Source organism: Anomaloglossus baeobatrachus, chromosome 10 (genome assembly GCF_048569485.1).
Source record: "Anomaloglossus baeobatrachus isolate aAnoBae1 chromosome 10, aAnoBae1.hap1, whole genome shotgun sequence".
Lineage (NCBI taxonomy): Eukaryota > Metazoa > Chordata > Amphibia > Anura > Aromobatidae > Anomaloglossus > Anomaloglossus baeobatrachus.
The window spans coordinates 188,828,981-188,852,335 of NC_134362.1; the positions used below are offsets into that span (position 1 = coordinate 188,828,981).

The window sequence follows — 23,355 nt, forward strand, 5'->3', positions numbered from 1 at the left end:
TGCCGGGGTCTCTAGCACTTCGTCTGCCGGGGTCTCTACTAGTTGTGGCCAAAGAAACCACCTGTCAACCCTGTCCATGGACAGGGACGGAGTAGTCATAATATAGAGACTTGCAGTCCAGACAGGCCATGGGCAATCTACTTGACCAAAAGGCAGCTCTTCAGGGCTTTGATACTGACATCGCTATCGATCCGGATACACCGGGTGGTAACGCCATACGGAATGATCCTATACCGTCCATCAATGGAAGGTTGGATCTTTCTCCCTCAGCTCCCCCAGTGGAGATAGGAGACGAACAGGAGAAGTCCCTTTTCAGTATCTCACACAGATATTGAGTATTTTTCTGGCCACGCTGACTTCAGAGAAGCAGTCCAGGAACACCACGCTTCCCAGATAAGCGTCTTCTCCAAACTTTTTTAGGATACACGTTATCCCTTTTCCCCTGTCGTGGTCAGCGCTGGACCCAGGGTCCAAAGGTGGATTCTCCAATCTCCAGGCTTGCATCTAGAGCCATAGTTGCACTGGGGATGGGGCTTCACTTAAAGATGCCAGTCACAGACAGATGGACTCTGGTTGAAATCTGTCTAGGAAGCTATCGGCGTGTCGGTTGCTCCGGCATCCACAGCCGTATAGGCAACCTAACCTTTTCAGCTGTTCTTGCGCAGCTGGCCTTGAGCACAGGGACATCTGTACCGCAGAGGCGTCCGTAACCCGCAATGTCGGCACTGCGACTTACCCTGTTAATACTGTCCTAAAAGTACAGTCGAGGTTTCGGTCCTTCCCAAGCTCCGGTAGGTCCCAATTGTCCTCGTGCAAAAGGGCTACAAAACCTCAGACGGGCTCAGATTCCGGCCGGGCTCAATCACGCCCAAGGAAGGCAGTCGGAGGAACCGCTACCAAGGCGGTCTCCTCAGGACTCTCAGCTCTCTCTCTCTCTCCGCATCCGCGGTTGATGGCAGACTCCCCCGCCTTTGGCGACATTTAGCTGCCACAGGTCACAGACCGGTGGGTGACGGACATTGTGCTCACGTGCACAGGACAGTGTTCTGTTCTCGTCATCCGACTCCATTTCCCTGCTGCAGGCGGTGGATGCTCTAAGAGCAGAAGGAGTGGTGATCCCTGTCCCCCCTCAGGAACGAGGGTGAGGGTTTGTACTCCAATCTCTTTGTGGCTCCAAAAAAGGACGGTTCCTTCCGTCCCGTTCTGGTCCTGACACGGCTCAACGAGCATGCGAACGCCAGGCGGTTCCGGATGGGATCCCTCCGATCCGTCATTACCTCAATGTCTCGAGGAGACTTCCTTGCCTCAACAGACATCAAAGATGCCTATCTCCACGTGCCAATTGCTACGGAGCACCTACGTTTTCTACGTTTTGTGATAGGAGACGAACATCTTCAGTTCGTAGCTCTGCCATTCAGTCTGGCGACAGCCCCACGGGTGTTCACCAAGGTCATGGCAGCAGTGGTAGCAGTCTTGCACTTTCAGGGACACCCGGTGATCCCGTACTTGGACGATCTACTCGTCAAAGCACCCTCCCTCGAGGCATGCCAACGCAGCCTGAATGTTACGCTGGAGACTCTCCAGACTTTCGGGTGGATCATCAATTTGGCAAGGTCAAATCTGTCTCCGACTCAATCACTAACGTATCTCGGCATGGAGTTTCATACTCTATCAGCAATAGTGAAGCTTCCGCTGAACAAGCAGCGTTCACTGCAGACAGAGGTGCAGTCTCTCCTTCAAGGCCAGTCGCACCCCTTAAGGCGCCTCATGCACTTCCTAAGGAAGATGGTGGCAGCCATCGAGGCAGTTCTCTTTGCGCAGTTTCATCTGCGCCAACGGCAATGGGACATTCTCCGCCAATGGGACGGGCAGTCAACCTCCCTGGACAGGGAAGTCTCCCTTTCCCAGACGGCCGAGGACTCTCTGCTATAGTGGCTTATTCCCACCTCATTGTCATAGCCCCCATCCTGGGCAGTGGTCACGACAGATACGAGTCTGTCAGGGTGGGGAGCAGTTTGTCTCCGCCACATGGCTCAGGGGACGTGGACTCAGCAGGAGTCCACCCTTCAGCGATGTTCTGGAAATCGGGGCAGGGTATCTTACCCTATTAGCCTTCCAGAAGTGGCTAGAAAGAGAGCAGATCCGAATCCAGTCGGACATCTCCACAGCGGTGGCATACATCAACCACCAAGAAGGGACGCGCAGTCAGCAAGCCTTCCAGGAAGTCCGGCGAATCCTCATGTGGGTGGAGGACACAGCATCCACCATATCCGCAGTTCACATCCCGGGCGTAGAAAACTGGGAAGCAGACTTCCTCAGTCGCCAGGGTATGGACGCGGGGGAATGGTCCCTTCACTCGGACGTGTTTCAGGAAATCTGTTGCCGCTGGGGGGTGCCGGACGTCGACCTAATGGCGTCTCGGCACACCAACAAGGTCCCGGCATTTATGGCACGATCGCGCGATCACAGAGCTCTGGCGGCAGACGCCTTAGTGCAAGATTGGTCGCAGTTCCGGCTCACATATGTGTTTCCACCTCTGGCACTCTTGCCCAGAGTACTGCGCAAAAATCAGATCCGATTGCAGCCGCGTCATACTCGTCGCACCAGACTGGCCGAGGAGATCGTGGTACCCGGATCTGTGGCATCTCACGGTCGGCCGACCGTGGTCACTACCAGACCGACCAGACTTACTGTCCCAAGGGCCGTTTTCTCCATCGGAATTCTGCGGCCCTGAACCTGACTGGGTGGCCTTTGTGTCCTGGATCCTAGCGTCTTCAGGATTATCCCAAGGGGTCGTTGCCACCATGAGACAGGCTAGGAAGCCCACGTCTGCTAAGATCTACCACAGAACGTGGAAGATTTTCTTAATCTGGTGCTCTACTCAGGGAGTGTCTCCCTGGCCATTTGCATTGCCTACTTTTCTTTCCTTCCTACAATAGGAGTTAGAAAAGGGCTTGTCGCTCGACTCCCTCAAAGGGCAAGTCTCAGCACTATCCGTGTTTTTTCAGAAGCGTCTAGCACGTCTTTCTAAGGTGTGCACGTTCCCGCAGGGGGTTTGTCATATCGTACCCCCGTACAAGCGGCCGTTAGATCCATGGGATCTGAACAGGGTTCTAGTTGCTCTCCAGAAGCCGTCTTTCGAGCCTCTGAAGGAAGTTTCTTTTTCTCGCCTGTCACAGAAGGTGGCGTTTCTCGTTGCGATCACATCGCTTCGGCGAGTGTCTGAGCTGGCAGCTCTGTCATCCAAGGCTCCCTTCCTGGTGTTTCACCAGGACAAGGTAGTGCTGCGCCCCATTCCGGAGTTTCGCCCTAAGGTCGTATCCTCGTTTCATCTTAATCAGGATATCTCCTTACCGTCCTTTTGCACTCATCCGGTTCACCGGTATGAGAATGATTTACGTTTGCTAGATCTGGTGAGAGCACTCAGAATCTACATTTCCCGCACGGCGCCCATACGCCGTTCCGATGCACTTTTTTTGTCCTTGTCGCTGGTACGCGCAAGAGGTTGCAGGCTTCTAAAGCCACCCTGGCTCGATGGATCACAGAACCAATTCTGGAAGCCTACCGTTCTGCAGGGCTTCCGGTTCTTTCAGGGCTGAAAGCCCATTCAACCAGAGCCGTGGGTGCGTCCTGGGCACTACGACACCAGGCTTCGGCTCAACAGGTGTGCCAGGCAGCTACCTGGTTGAGTCTGCACATTTTCACCAAACATTCTCAGGTGCATACCTATGCTTCGGCGGATGCCAGCTTAGGTAGAAGAGTCCTGCAGGCGGCAGTGATTTCCCCGTAGGGGAGGGCTGTCTTGCAGCTCTAACATGAGGTATTTATTTACCCACCCAGGGACAGCTTTTGGACGTCCCAATCGTCTGGGTCTCCCAATAGAGCGCTGAAGAAGAAGGGAATTTTGTTACTTACCGTAAATTCCTTTTCTTCTAGCTCTTATTGGGAGACCCAGCACCCGCCCTGTTGTCCTTCGGGATTTTTTTGTTGTTTGCGGGTACACATGTTGTTCATGTTGAACGGTTTTTCAGTTCTCCGATGTTACTCGGAGTTAATTTGTTTAAACCAGTTATTGGCTTTCCTCCTTCTTGCTTTGGCACTAAAACTGGAGAACCCGTGACACCACGGGGGGGGTATAGCCAGAAGGGGAGGGGCCTTGCACTTTTTAGTGTAGTGCTTTGTGTGGCCTCCGGAGGGCAGTAGCTATACCCCAATCGTCTGGGTCTCCCAATAAGAGCTAGAAGAAAAGGAATTTACGGTAAGTAACAAAATTCCCTTCTTTCCCCCTGACGTGGTCAAAAGTTGGGCTCAGTGTCCCAAAGTGGATCCTCCAATCTCCAGACTGGCAGCTAGATCCATACTTGCAGTGGAAGATGGGGCTTCACTCAAAGATGCCACTGACAGGCAGATGGAACTCTGGTTGAAATCCATCTATGAAGCTATCGGCGCTTCTTTTGCCCCAGCGTTCGCAGCCGTATGGGCGCTACAAGCTATCTCAGCAGGTCAAGCGCAAATTGACGCAGCCACACGCACGTCCGCGCCACAGGTGGCGTCCATAACCACTCAGACGTCGGCATTTGCGTCTTACGCTATTAATGCTGTCCTGGACTCTGCGAGCCGTACGGCGGTTGCAGCCGCCAATTCGGTGGTACTCCGCAGGGCCTTGTGGCTACGGGAATGGAAGGCAGATTCTGTTTCCAAAAAGCGCTTAACCAGTTTGCCAATTTCTGGCGACCGATTGTTTGGCGAGCGTTTGGATGAAATCATCAAACAATCCAAGGGAAAGGATACATCCTTACCCCAGCCCAAACCGAACATACCCCAACAGAGGAAGGGGCAGTCGAGGTTTCGGTCCTTTCGGGGCGCGGGCAGGTCCCAATTCTCCTCGTCCAAAAGGCCTCACAAAGATCAAAGGAACTCTAATGCATGGCGGTCTAAGTCACGTCCTAAACAGACCACCGGAGGTGCCGCTACCAAAGCGGCTTCCTCATGACTTTCGGCCTCCTCACTCCGCATCTTCGGTCGGTGGCAGGCTCTCCCGCTTTTGCGACGCCTGGCTGCCACGGGTAAAAGACCGTTGGGTGAGAGACATTCTGTCTCACGGTTACAAGATAGAGTTCACCTCTCGTCCCCCGACTCGATTCTTCAGGTCATCCCCGCCTCCCGAGCGAGCCGAGGCTCTTCTGCAGGCGATGGGCACTCTGAAGGCAGAAGGAGTGGTGGTCCCTGTTCCTCTTCAGCAACAGGGCCACGGTTTTTACTCCAACTTGTTTGTGGTCCCAAAGAAGGACGGGTCTTTCCGTCCTGTCCTGGACCTGAAACTTCTCAACAAACACGTAACGACCAGGCGGTTCCGGATGGAATCCCTCCGCTCCGTCATCGCCTCAATGTCCCAAGGAGATTTCCTTGCATCGATCGATATCAAAGATGCTTATCTCCACGTACCGATTGCTCCAGAGCACCAGCGCTTCTTGCGCTTCGCCATAGAAAACGAACACCTGCAGTTCGTGGCACTGCCGTTCGGCCTGGCAACAGCCCCACGGGTTTTCACCAAGGTTATGGCTACTGTAGTAGCGGTCCTCCACTCTCAGGGTCACTCGGTGATCCCTTACTTGGACGATCTGTTGATCAAGGCACCCTCTTTAGAGGCATGCCAACACAGCCTCGACGCTACCCTGGAGACTCTCCAGAGTTTCGGGTGGATCATCAATTTTCCAAAGTCAAATCTGACACCGGCCCAATCGCTCACATACCTTGGCATGGAGTTTCATACCCTCTCAGCGATAGTGAAGCTTCCGCTGATCAAGCAGCGGTCACTACAGACAGGGGTACAATCTCTCCTTCAAGGCCAGTCACACCCCTTGAGGCGCCTCAGGCACTTCCTGGGGAAGATGGTGGCAGCAATGGAGGCAGTTCCTTTCGCGCAGTTTCACCTGCGTCCTCTTCAATGGGACATCCTACGCAAATGGGACAGGAAGCCGACGTCCCTCGACAGGAATGTCTCCCTCTCTCAGGCGACAAAAGCTTCCCTTCGGTGGTGGCTTCTTCCCACTTCATTATCGAAGGGGAAATCCTTCCTACCCCATCCTGGGAGGTGGTCACGACGGACGCGAGTCTGTCAGGGTGGGGAGCGGTTTTTCTCCACCACAGGGCTCAGGGTACGTGGACCCAGCAAGAGTCCTCGCTTCAGATCAATGTTCTGGAAATACGGGCAGTGTATCTTGCCCTGAAAGCGTTCCAGCAGTGGCTGGAAGGCAAGCAGATCAGAATTCAGTCGGACAATTCCACAGCGGTGGCATACATCAACCACCAAGGCGGCACACGCAGTCGGCAAGCCTTCCAGGAAGTCCGGCGGATTTTGATGTGGGTGGAAGCCACGGCCTCCACCATCTCTGCAGTTCACATTCCAGGCGTGGAAAACTGGGAAGCAGATTATCTCAGTCGCCAGGGCATGGACGCAGGGGAATGGTCCCTTCACCCGGACGTGTTTCAGGAGATCTGTTGCCGCTGGGGGGTGCCGGACGTCGACCTCATGGCGTCCCGGCACAACAACAAGGTACCGACGTTCATGGCACGGTCTCAAGATCCCAGAGCTCTGGCGGCAGACGCCTTAGTTCAGGATTGGTCGCAGTTTCAGCTCCCTTATGTGTTTCCTCCGCTGGCACTGTTGCCCAGAGTGTTACGCAAGATCAGGGCCGACTGCCGCCGCGTCATCCTCGTCGCTCCAGACTGGCCGAGGCGGTCGTGGTACCCGGATCTGTGGCATCTCACGGTCGGCCAACCGTGGGCACTACCAGACCGACCAGACTTGCTATCTCAAGGGCCGTTTTTCCATCTGAATTCTGCGGCCCTCAACCTGACTGTGTGGCCATTGGGTCCTGGATCCTAGCGTCTTCAGGGTTATCTCAAGACGTCGTTGCCACTATGAGACCGGCTAGGAAACCAACGTCTGCCAAGATCTACCACAGGACGTTGAAAATTTTCCTGTCGTGGTGCTCTGCTCAGGGTTTTTCTCCCTGGCCTTTTGCCTTGCCCACTTTTCTGTCCTTCCTTCAATCTGGACTGGAAAAGGGTTTGTCGCTCGGCTCCCTTAAGGGACAAGTCTCAGCGCTCTCTGTGTTTTTCCAGAAGCGCCTAGCCAGACTTCCACAGGTACGCACGTTCCTGCAGGGGGTTTGTCACATCGTTCCTCCTTACAAGCGGCCGTTAGAACCCTGGGATCTAAACAGGGTGCTGACGGTTCTTCAGAAACCACCATTCGAGCCAATGAGAGATATTTCTCTCTCACGCCTTTCGCAGAAAGTGGTTTTTCTAGTAGCAGTCACTTCACTTCGGAGAGTGTCTGAGCTAGCAGCGCTGTCATGCAAAGCCCCTTTCCTGGTGTTTCACCAGGACAAGGTGGTTCTGCGTCCGGTTCCGGAATTTCTCCCTAAGGTGGTATCCCCCTTTCATCTCAATCAGGATATCTCCTTACCTTCTTTTTGTCCTCATCCAGTTCACCAATGTGAAAAGGATTTGCACTTGTTAGATCTGGTGAGAGCACTCAGATTCTACATTTCTCGTACGGCGCCCCTGCGCTGCTCGGACGCACTCTTTGTCCTTGTCGCTGGCCAGCGTAAAGGGTCACAGGCTTCCAAATCAACCTTGGCTCGGTGGATCAAGGAGCCAATTCTCGAAGCCTACCGTTCGGCTGGGCTTCTGGTTCCCTCAGGGCTGAAGGCCCATTCTACCAGAGCCGTGGGCGCGTCCTGGGCTTTGAGGCACCAGGCTACGGCTCAGCAGGTGTGTCAGGCGGCTACCTGGTCGAGCCTGCACACTTTCACGAAACACTATCAGGTGCATACCTATGCTTCGGCGGATGCCAGCCTAGGTAGACGAGTCCTTCAGGCGGCGGTTGCCCACCTGTAGGAAGAGGCCGTTTTACGGCTCTCTTACGAGGTATTATTTTACCCACCCAGGGACTGCTTTTGGACGTCCCAATTGTCTGGGTCTCACAATGGAGCGACAAAGAAGAAGGGAATTTTGTTTACTTACCGTAAATTCCTTTTCTTCTAGCTCCAATTGGGAGACCCAGCGCCAGCCCCTGTTTTTTTGTGTACACATGTTGTTCATGTTGAATGGTTTCAGTTCTCCGATATTCCTTCGGATTGAAGTTACTTTAAACCAGTTTAGAATTCTTTTTCCTCCTTCTTGCTTTTGCACCAAAACTGAGGAGCCCGTGGGAGCACGGGGGGTGTATAGGCAGAAGGGGAGGGGCTTAACACTTTTGAGTGTAATACTTTGTGCGGCCTCCGGAGGCATAGCCTATACACCCAATTGTCTGGGTCTCCCAATTGGAGCTAGAAGAAAAGGAATTTACGGTAAGTAAACAAAATTCCCTTCATTTATTCCACAGCGCTTTGCATACATCAGCAACACTGTCCCCATTGGGGCTCACAATCTAAATTCCCTATCATTAGGTCTTTGGAGTGTGGGTGGAAACCGAAGGAAAGTCCCGCAAACTGGGAGAACATACAAACTTCTTGCAGATGTTGCCCTTGGTGGGATTTAAACCCAGGATCCCAGTGCTGCAAGACTACAGTGCTAACCACTGAGCCACCGTGCAGTGCTAACCACTGAGCCACCGTGCAGTGGTAACCACTGAGCCACCGTGCAGTGGTAACCACTGAGCCACCGTGCAGTGCTAACCACTGAGCCACATTGGAAGCATACTAACCACTAAGCAACCATGCCGATGCATATATGTTCCTTGTACTCTTACAAAATCCTAAAAAATGACCCCATTGTAAATGCACAATTGGGATTTTTTTTAAGGGGGTCCCAAATAACTGCAGCTATGCATTAATATGTAGAGTTTGATGATCCGTATGTTACATGGATATCTCATTAATTTCAGGACTGTGGTTAAACAGCGGCCATTATTGATTGTGGGGGGTTTGAGCATCAAATAGTGGGTCAACCCCCCTTTAAAAACCATATAGGATCCACAAAAGTCATCAAGGGATATCGGAAGAACAGCCTTTGATATATGAGTTACTGGCCTAGGGATGGCCTGTGGGCGATGTGATTCACCCACAAATGCACAAACTAAATTGTGCGGACACGGCTTTGGTTTCCTTTGCAGATCTGTAGTGATCGGTGCACGTCGCAGGACACTTGTGAGTTAAATTTACAGATGTCAGCGAGTGCATCCTCAGGAAGGAAGGAAGGAACGCCTGGCCTGATGTCCATGCCGGCCTTCCCAGATAACAGCTGAGACACGTGAGACATTCACCTATTTGTGATATCTGGGAAATGAGCTCTTGTAGGCTGAGCCTTCTAGGAAGACGGGGTGGGAGTTATATACACTCCGCTATGGGAGCATTAGGCTCCAAGGGATGTTTTCTTAAAGGGCATCTTCACGTAATAGACAGTAATGTTCTTGTACTTGAGGAAGTTATAAATGGGCTCTTCTCACACTGCTGCCACTACCACTACATAGACCCCCTTATACAGGTATTTAACCAAATAAAAAAATAAAGGAAAAATATGACGGCTCCCGCCTATTTTGCATGACCAGCACAGGTAAAGCAGCAGCTATGGGCTGCTATCTTTAGGCTAGGAAGGGTCAAATACCATGGACCTTCCCAGCCTGATTATTCAAGCTGTCTGCTGTACTTTGGCTGGTTATGAAAAATAGAGGGGACCCCAAGTTATTTTTGTTTTAAAATAATGTAAAAAGACGGAGTGTGGTCCCCTCATTTTTCATACCTAGACAAGGTACAGCAGACAGCTGGGGGCTAGCATTATTAGGGTGGGAAGTTCCATGGTTATTTGGCGCTTCCTAGTTTAAAAATAGCAGCCCACAGCCGCCTCTATTACAAGTGCCAATTCTGGTGATGAACCCGGCTCTTTCAGTTGCCCTGGTGTGATGGCAAACAGGAGTAATGGTTTCTGAGGTTGATGTCAGCTGTGTAATGTCAGCTGGCATCAAGCCCAGGGGTTAGTAATGTAGAGGGAGTCTATCAGACACCCCCTTTTACTAACAGTAGAACTAAATAGAAAATCAGCCAAGGTACAGCAGAGAGCTAGGGGCTGGTATTAGGGTGGGAAGGTCCATGGTTATTTGGCACTTCCTAGCCTAAAAATAGCAGCCTACAGCTGCCACTGAAGTGGTCCCTCAATTAGATGTGCCAATTCTGGTGCTGAATCTGGCTCTTCCAGTTGCCCTGGTGCGGTGGCAAATGGGGGTAAAGGTTTATGGGGTTGTTCTCAACTGTGTAATGTCAGCTGGCATCAAGCCCAGGGGTTAGTAATGGAGAGGGGTCTATTAGACACCCCTGTTACTAACATAGTAGATGTAAATAGAAAAAACCCACAAAAAATATTTTAAAAAAACACTCCCTCACTGGAGCTCTCATTCACTGTTTTTATATAGATATACTGTATATCTATAAATATATAGCTATATACTAGATGTATGTATGTGTGTGTGTGTGTGTGTGTGTGTGTGTATATATATTATATTGGCGAATGTGCAGTCCAGTCAGGGAGTGTTTTGTTAGAAAAAAAAACATTTTTTTTTTATTTATCTGCATTTACTGTGTTAGTAATGGGGGTGTTGGATGGACCTTTTTCCATTATTAACCCCTGGGCTTAATGCCATCTGACATTACACAACTGACATCAACCCCAAAAACCTTTACCCCAGTTTGCCACCGCACCAGGGCAACTGTAAGAGCCGGATTCAGCGCCAGAATTGGCACATCTAATTGAGGGACCACTTTAGCGGCAGCTGTAGGCTTCTATCTTTAGGCTAGGAAGGGCCAAATAACCATGAACCTTCCCACCTTAAAAATACCAGCCTCCAGTTGTACCCTTGGCTGATTTTCTAATTACGTCTACTGTGTTAGTAATGGGGGTGTCTGATAGACCCATCTCCATTACTAACCCCTGGGCTTGATGCCATCTGACATTACACAACTGACATCAACCCCAAAAACCTTTACCCCCGTTTGCCACCGCACCAGGGCAACTGGAAGAGCCGGATTCAGCACCAGAATTGGCACATCTAATTGAGGGACCACTTTGGCGGCAGCTGTAGGCTTCTATCTTTAGGCTAGGAAGGGCCAAATAACCATGAACCTTCCCACCTTAATAATACCAGCCTCCAGTTGCACCCTTGGCTGGTTTTCTAATTACTTCTACTGTGTTAGTAATGGGGGTGTTTAATAGACCCATCTCCATTACTAACCACTGGGCTTGATGCCAGCTGACATTACACAGCTGACATCAACCCCATAAACCATTATCCCATTTGCCACCCCATATATTATGCATTACCGTGTGTGTAGCATATACTGTGTGTGTGTATATATATATTTATATATATAATTTATTTTTTTTGTATACTTTTTAAAAAGTTTTGACACTTTTTGGAGTGTAGAAGTGACTTTGTCCGTGGCGAGGTCTCCTAACCTCATCAAGAAAAGAAAACGCGTGACTCACAGACCTTTTAAATATAAAATAGGAGACATCTTGAAAGGAAAGAAAAATAAAACGACAGAGAAGACAAGAAAAATCCGGCAGTAAAACTATTCGCACTGCAGTAAATATTTATCTATAGGAGGACCGTGAGCATTCATCACGATTGCAAGATCCCCTGACCTCACAGGAAGCGTCGCTAAGAAATACAGAAAATAGCAAAAAATATAAGCGGGGCGTGAAGAGTTTAATCTGAGCAGCTGGGATTATTTTCTACAGTAATCTGCGTCCCCCCTTAGAAGGATGTGCAACTACAAATCCCAGCATGTGCAAAGCTGCAGCCGGTCATTCTAGGACGTTTTTTGGGAGGGGGGGGGGGGGGATTGATGATATAAACTTCTACTTGTAATTTCGAGATCCTATAATAGTAGCAGCCGCCTATTATGCAAGTTCCACATCAGATCTTCACTCTGATGATGACTCACGTGCAGCGCACGAGTGACCACTTCTCCTTTTTCTCTGTTAGGAGGGGTGGACTTTTAATTCCCTTTTAGGCTTTATTCACATATCAGTATTTGCCAAAATCAGGAGTGTCTCCAAAACACAGAACAGTTCACAAGCTATCAATGATAGTTTTCTCTGTAAGGCCGAGTTCACACATCTGTGTCTCCGGTATGTGTGATGTCCATTTTCAAATGTACCGGAGATATGGACACACGTAGACCCATTAAAATCAATGGGCTTGTGTACACATCTGTGTCCATGTGGTTACACTGTGACATGTCCGCTTTCTGCCGGCAGCACTGATGTCACACGGACCACACACTGATGTGATTCGTGTGATATCAGTGTAACACTGGAGAAAACACAGGTCACATAAAACTTTTATACTTACCAGTCTCCGGCGCTGCTGTTACTTCCTGGTCCTGCTCATTATGCCTCATGAATATTCACTGCAGACCAGGAAGTAACAGCAGCGCCGGAGACAGGTAAGTATACCAGCTCATGCTGTCCGTGTGCTATCCGGATAGCACACATAGAATACACACACAGATGGTGTTATGTACCTTACCCACGGACCGTCACAAGTGTGATAGAGGCCTAAGGCTGAGTTCACGTCCAGTAATTATCCATTAGAACGGATCCATTGGCAAAAAAGTTCTGCAAACACAACTTTATTGTCCATTTTGAAAAACTTAGATTTTTGCAGGATCCGTTTTTTTAACATTGGAGTCTATGGAAAACGGATCCGTTAACTTGGGCGACATGGTGGCTCAGTGGTTTAGCACTGCAGTCTTGCAGCGCTGGGGTCCTGGGTTCGAATCCCACCGAGGACACCATCTGCAAGGAGTTTGTATGTTCTCCCCGTGTTTGCGTGGGTTTCCTCTGGTTTCCTCCCACACTCCAAAAACATACTCATAGGGACTCTAGATTGTGAGCCCCAATGGGGACAGTGTTGCCAATGTATGTAAAGCGCTGTGGAATTAAGAGCGCTATATAAATGAATAAATATTATTATTCTCGCTATTTAGTCGTCTGTTTTTTCTTACAGTTTCATATGGAAGACAAATAACAATCTGTTAAAGGATCCATAGATTCCAATGTTAAAAATGTGGATACTGCAAAAATCCAATGAGTCAAAATGGACAAAAAAGTTGTGTTTGTAGAACTTTTTTACCAATGCGGTCCGTTCTAACGGATCATTACTGGACATGTGAGCTTGGCCTATTGGTTTGGCACAGAAACACTGATGAAAAATATATAGTACTAGCTGTACTACATGCCTTCGCCCGGGTTAATAACTGCTGTTAACAAAATAGAATGTATTAACAAAAATGTATTCTGCACACAAAAACCACAAAACAAATAGATAGAAATGTAATTATAATGTCTCTCTCTCTATCTCTTTGTCTGTCTGTCTCTTTCCCTGTCTGTCTCAATCTCTTTCCTTGTCTGTCTATCTATCTCTTTCCCTGTCTATCTCTCTCTTTCCCTGTCTGTCTCTTTCCCTGTCTGTCTCTTTCCCTCTCTTTCCCTCTGTCTCTTTACCTGTCTTTGTCTGTCTCTTACCCTGTCTGTCTCTTTCCCTGTCTGTCTGTTTCCCTGTGTCTGTCTCTTTGTCTGTCTGTGTCTGTCTCTTTCCCTCTCTTTACCTGTCTCTTTCCCTGTCTCTTTCCCTGTCAGTCTGTCTCTTTGTCTGTGTCTGTCTCTTACCCTGTCCATGTCTGTTTCTTTCCCTGTCTGTGTCTGTCTCTTTCCCTGTCAGTCTGTGTCTGTCTCTTTGTCTGTGTCTGTCTCTTTGTCTGTGTCTGTCTCTTTGTCTGTGTCTGTCTCTTACCCTGTCTGTCTCTTACCCTGTCTGTCTCTTACCCTGTCTGTGTCTGTTTCTTAGCCTGTCTGTGTCTGCCTCTTTCCCTGTCTGTGTCTGCCTCTTTCCCTGGCTGCATTGCCAACATTCCATATAAGGGCGTGGCTGCGCATTCTTCTGAAGTTCTGGCTGCACTGTGGCTCCCAACTCCATTTGCTTTTATGGAGGCAGGTTTTTTGGTGAATAACTGTAAAGCACGGGGTTAAAATTCCCCCTCAAAACATAGCCTATGACGCTCTCGGGGTCCAGACGTGTGTGTGCAAAATTTTGTAGCTGTGACTGTGCAGATGCCAATCTTGGAGACACACACACACACACACACACACACCCACACACCCCCACACCTGCCTTTATATAATAGATGGGGGTGAATAATTGCATTTAAGTGACCTGCAATACCAGACACAGCCTGCAGGCCAGAGAGGCGCTGTTTCCTCTGATGATCTGCATTATGTCTATGGAAACCAGTGACCGGGAGCCTTTATTTTCTGTGCTCTGAAGATTTCCCGGGACGTTTCCACCCTCTGTCTGTTTTCCCTTTAGCAAAAAAACAAAAATGCAAATATTTGGCCGGGAGTGTACAGAGGAGATCCGCCGGAGCCCGTGCACCTGCTGGGCTTCTAATGACGTAGCGCCATTGGCCCGGGCTTGAAACAATGCAAATAATAAACCTTGGCTCGGAATTGGACGTGACCTTCAGGCTCCAGGAGAGGACATTCTCATAAAGCTTCAGGGAGAATGTGATACGTAGGCAGAAAGGTGCCAGAGAAGTGGAGGGCACTATAAAAGCGCCAACGTAACAGTCAGGGTTTGATCGATGCCTTAAGCCAGTAGTGGCATAGGGTGGTCTACACATCTGTAAATCCACCGGCCCCCTCAGGAATATCGACATCTATGGGATCTGCTGTGCAGACGTCTGGAATTTGCTGGCTGAAAAGAAACATGTATAATACCTCCAGAATGTCAGATCCAGCGCCTGGATTATTTTCCTAGTCCTGTTTGGCACAGAGAAGACTTATGTGGATCTTGTACACGGTCAGATCTTTAAAGGGGTATTCTGAGAAAAAAAAGAAAAAATTTTTTTTACCCTTTAAATCCCCATCTGATCCTGCAATGACCACTGCCGCCAATCACTAACCTCAGCTTTGATGCAGCTGTACCATTATGGCTAGTGATTGGCTGCAGCGGTTAAAGGAATAAGGGACGTGATATCATTGCTTTAATTTTCAGAAAAGGCAATTTTTTTAAAAAAAATTGTATACTATTCCTGTAAAATCCTCAAAATGTGAAGCTCATGGGCCCCAATGCAAAATCTTCAACAAGGCCCCATCTATCATGGTTGTTTAATGGTATGGGCCAAAGAGACAAATTGGGCCCGGATGCAACTGTGACCCCTGCACTTATAGTTACATCCCGGCATCTATAGTTACACCCCTGCACCTATACTTACACTCCTACACCTATAATTACACCCCTGCACCTGTACGTCTACCCCTACACCTGTGCTTACACCCCTGCATCTATAGTTACACCCTGGCACCTATATTTACACCTCTGATCCTATACTTACACCCCTGCACCTATAGTTACACCTCTGATCCTATACTTACACCCCGGCACCTATAGTTACACCCCTGCACCTATAGTTACACCTCTGATCCTATACTTACACCCCGGCACCTATAGTTACACCCCTGCACCTATAGTTACACCCCTGCACCTATACTTACACTCCTACACCTATAATTACACCCCTGCACCTGTAGATACACCCTTACACCTGTACGTCTACCCCTGTACCTGTGCTTTCACCACTGCATCTGTGCTTACACCCAGCACCTATAGTTACACCCCTGCACCTATAGTTACACCTCTGATCCTATACTTACACCCCGGCACCTATATTTACACCTCTGATCCTATAGTTACAGCCAGCACCTATAGTTACACCCCTGCACCTACAGTTACACCCCTGCACCTATACTTACACTCCTACACCTATAATTACACCCCTGCACCTGTAGATACACCCTTACACCTGTACGTCTACCCCTGTACCTGTGCTTTCACCACTGCATCTGTGCTTACACCCGGCACCTATAGTTACACCCCTGCACCTATAGTTACACCCCTGCACCTATACTTACACTCCTACACCTATAATTACACCCCTGCACCTGTAGATACACCCTTACACCTGTACGTCTACCCCTGTACCTGTGCTTTCACCACTGCATCTGTGCTTACACCCGGCACCTATAGTTACACCCCGGCACCTATATTTACACCTCTGATCCTATAGTTACAGCCAGCACCTATAGTTACACCCCTGCACCTATAGTTACACCCCTGCACCTACAGTTACACCCCTGCTCCTATACTTACACCCCTACACCAATACTTATTACCTTGCATCTCTAGTTACACCCCTTTACCTATATTTACACCCTTGCATCTGTAGTTACACCCCTGCACCTATACTTACACCCCTGCACCTATAGTTACACCCCTTTACCTATACTTACACCCCTGCACCTATACTTACACCCCGGCACCTATAGTTACACCCCGGCACCTATACTTACACCCCTGCATCTATAGTTACACCTCTACACCTATAGTTACACCCCTTTACCTATACGTACACCCCTACACCAATACTTACACCCCGGCATCTATAGTTACACACCCCTGCTCCTATACTTACACCCCTGCACCTATAGTTACACCCCTTTGCCTATACTTACACCCCTGCCTCTATAGTTACACCCCTTTGCCTATACGTACACCCCTGCATCTATAGTTATACCTTTACACTTATAGTTACCTTCCGGCATATGATCATTCTCCAGCAATAAGCCAGGAGGAATGTGCTTCCCAATGGATCTGCCATTATATTGCTCTTTCCGTCTGGACGTGTCGGGTCTTGTAGGTGATTCTCGGGCCCATCTCTCTTTATGGCGGCTCCAGGCTATGGGGGGGTGACGAAGGCCATAACTCCAGGAGCTGGAGAAGCGCTGGTGGCTTTGGATACAATCATTAATCAGAATCAGATTTTTTTTTAGATTTTTTTCTTAGAAAACCCATTTCCTCAATCTAATATAGAAAGCTGAGTGTGTGTATGTATGTGTGTGTGTGTGTGTGTGTGTGTATGTATGTGTGTGTATGTATGTATGTGTGTGTATATGTGTGTGTATGTATGTGTGTGTGTGTATATGTGTGTGTATGTATGTGTGTGTGTGTATATGTGTGTGTCCGCTAAAGGAATCCACACCATCGTATTTACAATCACAAAATTTTGCACGGACACCCCATGTGTCTCAGGGAACGTCATAGACTATGTTTTGATGGGAAAATTTAACCCCGTGCCTTACAGTTACTCTCCAAAAAACCTGCTTACATTAAAGTCAATGGAGCTGCAAGCTATAGATTATTAATAGCAGCTGTGAGCGGTTGCTACAGGCAACGAAGGACATTCATAGTATAAGAAGCTTATGTGTGAGGTAATAAGATGTCTGTGGGGAGCAGGATAGAGAGAGACAGACAGGCAGAGACAGACATCAGCAGAGTAAGAGGCAGACAGGGAAAGAGACAGACAGGCAGAGACAGACATAGACAGAGTAAGAGACAGACAGGGAAAGAGACAGAAAGGCAGAGACAGACATAGACAGCGTAAGAGGCAGACAGGGAAAGAGACAGACAGGGAAAGAGACAGATGGGGAGACAGGGAAAGAGAGAGACAGACACAGACAAGGAAAGAGACAGACAGGGAAAGAAACAGACACAGAGAAAGAGACAGAGACAAGGAAAGAAACAAGGACAGAGACAGACCTGGAACGAGACAGACCTGGAATGAGACAGAGACAGACAGGGAAAGAGACAGGCAGAGACAGACATAGACAGAGTAAGAGGCAGACAGGGAACGAGACAGACAGGCAGAGACAGACATAGACAGAGTAAGAGGCAGACAAGGAAACAGAAGGAAAGAGACAGACGGGGAAAGAAACAGACACAGGGAAAGAGACAGAGACAAGGAAAGAGACAAGGACAGAGACAGAGACAGACCTGGAACAAGACAGACCTGGAATGAGACAGACAGAGCTAGAGAGAGAGACAGAGACAGACAGGGCAGATAGGCAGAGACAGACATAGCGTAAGAGGCAGACAGGGAAAGAGACAGATGGGGAAAGAGACAGGGAAAGAGAGAGACACAGACAAGGAAAGAGACAGACAGGGAAAGAAACAGACACAGGGAAAGAGACAGAGACAAGGAAAGAGACAAGGCAGAGACAGACCTGGAACGAGACAGATCTGGAATGAGACAGACACAGAGCTAGAGAGACAATAATTGTAAGGGCAAGGCTGCACTGCTGTTTCCAATGGCAAGATAGCACAACAAACGAGGGTGCAAAGCCTACGAAAAGCAATGTAAGAGAGAAAAAAGAGTAGGCAAGGAGCAGGTAATTAACCTCTCTGAACATGTTCTCACTAACGAACAACGGAGTGTGTTAGAGAGAGGGCTTACCTTCTCTCCCACTAACACTGTGGACAAATTCACGTTCATCAAAGATGTCTATTTATTCTGCAGGAGGCTCCTTTTTCGTGCTATTCATAAAAGACCTGCCATGTTTGACTCTCTCAATGATACTGACCGACAGGTATTCCAGGATCTCTTGGATTTGCTCAATGAATCGGAGTCTGGTCCAGGTAGGCCCGTGTGCCCGCTCAGGAATAAATCTGTTGCTTCACCCCCCCTCTCCATGATTCCGTCTGTTAATCTCTTCTTTGAATTGGCAAAGGCAGACATTATGCAGCTCCCTGACAAACCCTGCTTTGGGGATAACCTAAGCTTGGGTGAGAAGCGAGCTATCAGGGAACTAAGAGATATTAAAACTCTTGTAATTAAGGAAGCTGATAAGGGGGGGAATGTTGTTCTTTGGCCTATTGATATGTATATTGCTGAGGCAAAACGACAACTCCTGAACCCGCACTTTTATTCCAGGCTCCCTTCTGACCCTACTTCCATCTTCCAGAAGAAATTGGATCGGTTGCTTGAATCCGCCCTGGATATGAGGATTATCACCAAGAAGGAAAAGGATTTCATCTGGGTGCCCAAACCAATTGTCGCGACTTTCTACCTATTGCCGAAGGTGCATAAAGACCTGCATCAGCCACCTGGCCGCCCCATCGTTTCAGGTATGGGTAGTTTGTGTGAGAAGGCATGTTCCTATCTGGAGTTCTTTTTACAGCCCCTGGTACAGTCCCTTTCTTCGTATTTGAGGGATTCCACTCACTTTATCACAAATATTAAGGATATTGTCCTCTCGGATGGCACTTTTGTTGTTACTTGTGATGTGGAATCCCTTTATTCGAACATTTCACATCAGGACTGTCTCCAAGCAGTGGGCTTCTTTTTACATCAAAAGGAACATACAGATAGGTTTCATGATTCATTTTTAATTGATCTCTTACAGTTTATTCTCTCACACAACTACTTTACCTTTGATGGGGCGTTCTACCGGCAAACATCTGGTGTGGCAATGGGTGCTCGTTGTGCACCCTCGGTGGCTAATCTTTTTCTTGGGTGGTGGGAGGAAACTCTTGTCTACCCATCTGCTCCCTTCATTAATCATGTCATTGGTTGGTTCAGGTTTATCGATGACGTGATGTTTCTCTGGAATGGGTCAGAAGTGGATTGTAGGGACTTCATCACGTCTCTTAATAACAACTCTCTGAATATATTTCTTACCTCCTGTATTTCATTGACAGGTGGTACTTTTCTGGATTTATCTTTAACTGTGGTTGACCAACATCTACACACCGATTTATATCGCAAGCCAACCGCGACCAACAGGCTTTTACAATTTTCCAGCTTCCATCCTCGTCATCTCAAGCTTGGCATACCAGTTGGTCAGTATCTGAGGGCAAGAAGAAACTGCACGGATGACAGCACTTTTCAAGCACAGGCGAAGGATCTCACCTTCCGGTTTACCCAACGGGGCTACCCTAAAAGCTCCTTGTCTAAAGCTCTTAAACGGGCTAGATCACAGACTCAAGAATCTCTTCTTACCCCAAGAAGACGACCTGAGGATCACCAGCTTCGGCTTACCACTAATTTCCACAATCAGTGGGACAGATTTGGTAAGATCATATCGGATCATTGGAAGGTCCTCAAAATTGATCCACGAATCTCTGACTTGATTGGGGAAAGGCCTTCTATAACGGCTAAGAGAGCGCCTAACTTGAGTGATAAATTGGTGAGCAGCCATTTTATCAGACCCACCCATCGTCTTGGACATGGCTTCGTTTATGCTGGCTCCTTCCCTTGTGGGGAGTGTAATGTGTGTCCCTATATGCGGCCGGTGCGGGACATCTTTTTGCACCCTACCACTGGGAGCCAGCATAAGTTGAAAGGGTTTGTTAATTGTAAAACAACTTGCGTGATTTATTTGATAATTTGTCCATGCAACAGGCTCTATGTGGGATAAACCACTCAAGAACTCAAGAAACGGATTCAGAAGCATGTTTCCACCATCAACTTGGCGGCGGGTGATCTTCGGAAGGGTAAGAAACTCACCTCTGTGGCTTCCCATTTTTTATCTCATCATGGGGGGAGCCCAAGGGGATTACGGGTGGTGGGCCTGGAACGCCTTAAATTAAACATCAGGGGTGGTGATTCCACTAAACGGCTCCTACAATTGGAGTCACGTTGGATTTGGGGCCTTAACACGGTCTCTCCGGCGGGCTTGAACGAAGAGTTGCTCTTCACCGGCTTCCTGGGCTGAAGGTTGTCCCTGGTTCCTTGGGCCAGCTTACTATTTGTACCTTCCTCTTCTTGCTCTTTCAGGGTTAGGATACACGGACATAGTTATCTCGGCGGTATGACGCAGTTTTTTCTGGATTACAGAGAATCCCTTATTGGATGTTGTTCTTCTGTGGCACTACTCTTCCATGGACATTTTAATGGATGACCATCAACACAGAGTGTCTCATCTTTGGACCATATTCATCAGCTTGGATCTTTGTTCCAAACTTTCCATCTATGCTCTGTGATGTTAAATTGTACTATGTTGGTTTTTGGCATTATCATTCATGCATATATGTACTATGTGTCAGGCCGGGGGGTTTTCTCCTTGTGTTCTCCCTGTAATGCTATATGGATATATAACTGTATTGCCGGGTTTTCCTTTTTTTTCCCTTATTTCGTTACCTCTGTGATGTTTCTATTTGAATGTACTTGGGTGTTGTTACATGTATGCCTATACCTGTCCCATGGACCTGTTCATAATTGTTATTTGTAGATTCTTCTGCTCCTTGAATCTTATTCATTTATGTATATGCATCTTTTCTTCCCTCATTGATAAGTACTGTGTTATCCTTGACAGTCATGTTCTGTCTTGAATATTGCTCCTCTTGTTTACAAACATCGCTCTCCCCCAGTGGTCTATGCCAATTGCGTATTTGGTCTATGGTGCACCTACGATCTAAGCGCTAGCGCATATCTGATCTGGGAGCTGTCTGCTGTATGGGCGCTTGCGCACTGCTGCTTTATTTGTGTGCATGGTGTTTTCATCGCGCATGCGCATTCATGTATTTTCGGCGCGATGGGGGAAGAAATTTCCACTTACACGCTGATGCACTTCCGGTTTTGCGGCCACTTCCGCCCGGCGTATCAGATGTACGCACAGCTTGCCTCGAGCACAAAACACCGGTATTTGATTTTCTCAGATTGCTTTGGTATTTATATATGTGCATTCCTGTCTCTGTCCATTACCTTCCCCTGATGAAGCCCTGTTGGTAGGGCGACACGCGTAGGGTTGGTGGTCATTTATCTGGCACCTTAATATGGCTTAATTTTTGCCTCTATTCTGTAAGTTTATTCCCATTGGACCTATTTGTGTGGTGACTTATTATAGTCTTGTGCTTTTCCTAGGGCAAACTGCCCCTTTCAGGAAGACTATTTAGGTTCTCTCAGGCTTCATTATTCATATTTGCCTTTTATATTCTGTGTTATCATGCATATATGTGATTGCTGCAGGCAATAATTGCCTTATTATTGGGTCCATGGGACAGGTGTCCTTGCATGTTTTTAAGTGGTTTTAATGGTGTTTTGCACTATCATGTTTTCAATAAATTTTTCTACATTTACCTTTGATTCTATTTGATGAGTTGAGTGCTCCTTGCCTACTCTTTTTTCTCTCTTACAGAGCTAGAGAGAGAGACAGAGACAGACAGGGAAAGAGACATAGACAGAGTAAGAGGCAGACAGGGAATGAGACAGACAGGCAGAGACAGACATAGACAGCGTAAGAGGCAGACAGGGAAAGAGACAGACAGGGAAAGAGACAGACGGGGAAAGAGACAGATGGGGAAAGAGACAGGGAAAGAGAGAGAGAGACAGACACAGACAAGGAAAGAGACAGACAGGGAAAGAAACAGACACAGGGAAAGAGACAGAGACAAGGAACGAGACAAGGACAGAGACAGAGACAGACCTGGAATGAGACAGACCTGGAATGAGACAGACAGAGAGCTAGAGAGAGAGACAGACAGGGAAAGAGACAGACAGGCAGAGACAGACATAGACAGAGTAAGAGGCAGACAAGGAAAGAGACAGGGAAAGAGACAGACAGGGAAAGTGACAGGGAAAGAGAGAGACAGACACAGACAAGGAAAGAGACAGACAGGGAAAGAAACAGACACAGGGAAAGAGACAGAGACAAGGAAAGAGATAAGGACAGAGACAGACCTGGAACGAGATAGACCTGGAATGAGACAGACACAGAGCTAGAGAGAGAGACAGACAGGGAAAGAGACAGACAGGCAGAGACAGACATAGACAGAGTAAGAGGCAGACAAGGAAAGAGACAGGGAAAGAGACAGACAGGGAAAGTGACAGACGGGGAAAGAAACAGACACAGGGAAAGAGACAGAGATAAGGACAGAGACAGACCTGGAATGAGACAGACGCAGAGCTAGAGAGAGACACAGAGACAGAGAGATAGACACAGACAGAGACAGACAGGGAAAGAGACAGAGACAGTTATTATCCTGGGCAACGCCGGGTGCTACAGCTAGTAGTAAATATAAAGGCTCCTTATGATTCATCCTAAGACTTGACATAATCAATTGTAATCATGAATGGTCATATGTAATAACTGCTTATATCCACCCCCTAAAAAATAAATAAAAAATAATAAAATATATTTATTCACTTATATAGCGCTATTAATTACTCCGCGCTTTACGTACATCAGCAAATCAGTAGCATATTTTCTAACACTTTGTTTTCTCCATCCCTCTGTAGTTCCTCCTGGAAATTGACAGGAGTTGGGGGTGTGTCCCTGCCCAGACACTGTCCAATCAATGCTGCCTGTGGGGACACACCAACCTCTCCCCAACTGGTGACACCAAGTTCCAGGGGGAAATGCAAAATTGGGGAAAAGTTATTTTCTGGGGAATATGTGTAAAGTCAGGTGTAAAATGGCGACAAGTTGGTAGGAGGAAGTGCTGACCTGCGCCGG

General features: G+C 48.1%; 1 protein-coding gene across 1 annotated transcript in view; it reads right to left on the reverse strand.

Annotated features, from left to right (window-relative positions):
- Positions 1–23,355, reverse strand: part of PSMD7 (proteasome 26S subunit, non-ATPase 7) — a 627,368-nt gene that overhangs the window by 75,090 nt on the left and 528,923 nt on the right. The window lies entirely within an intron of this gene.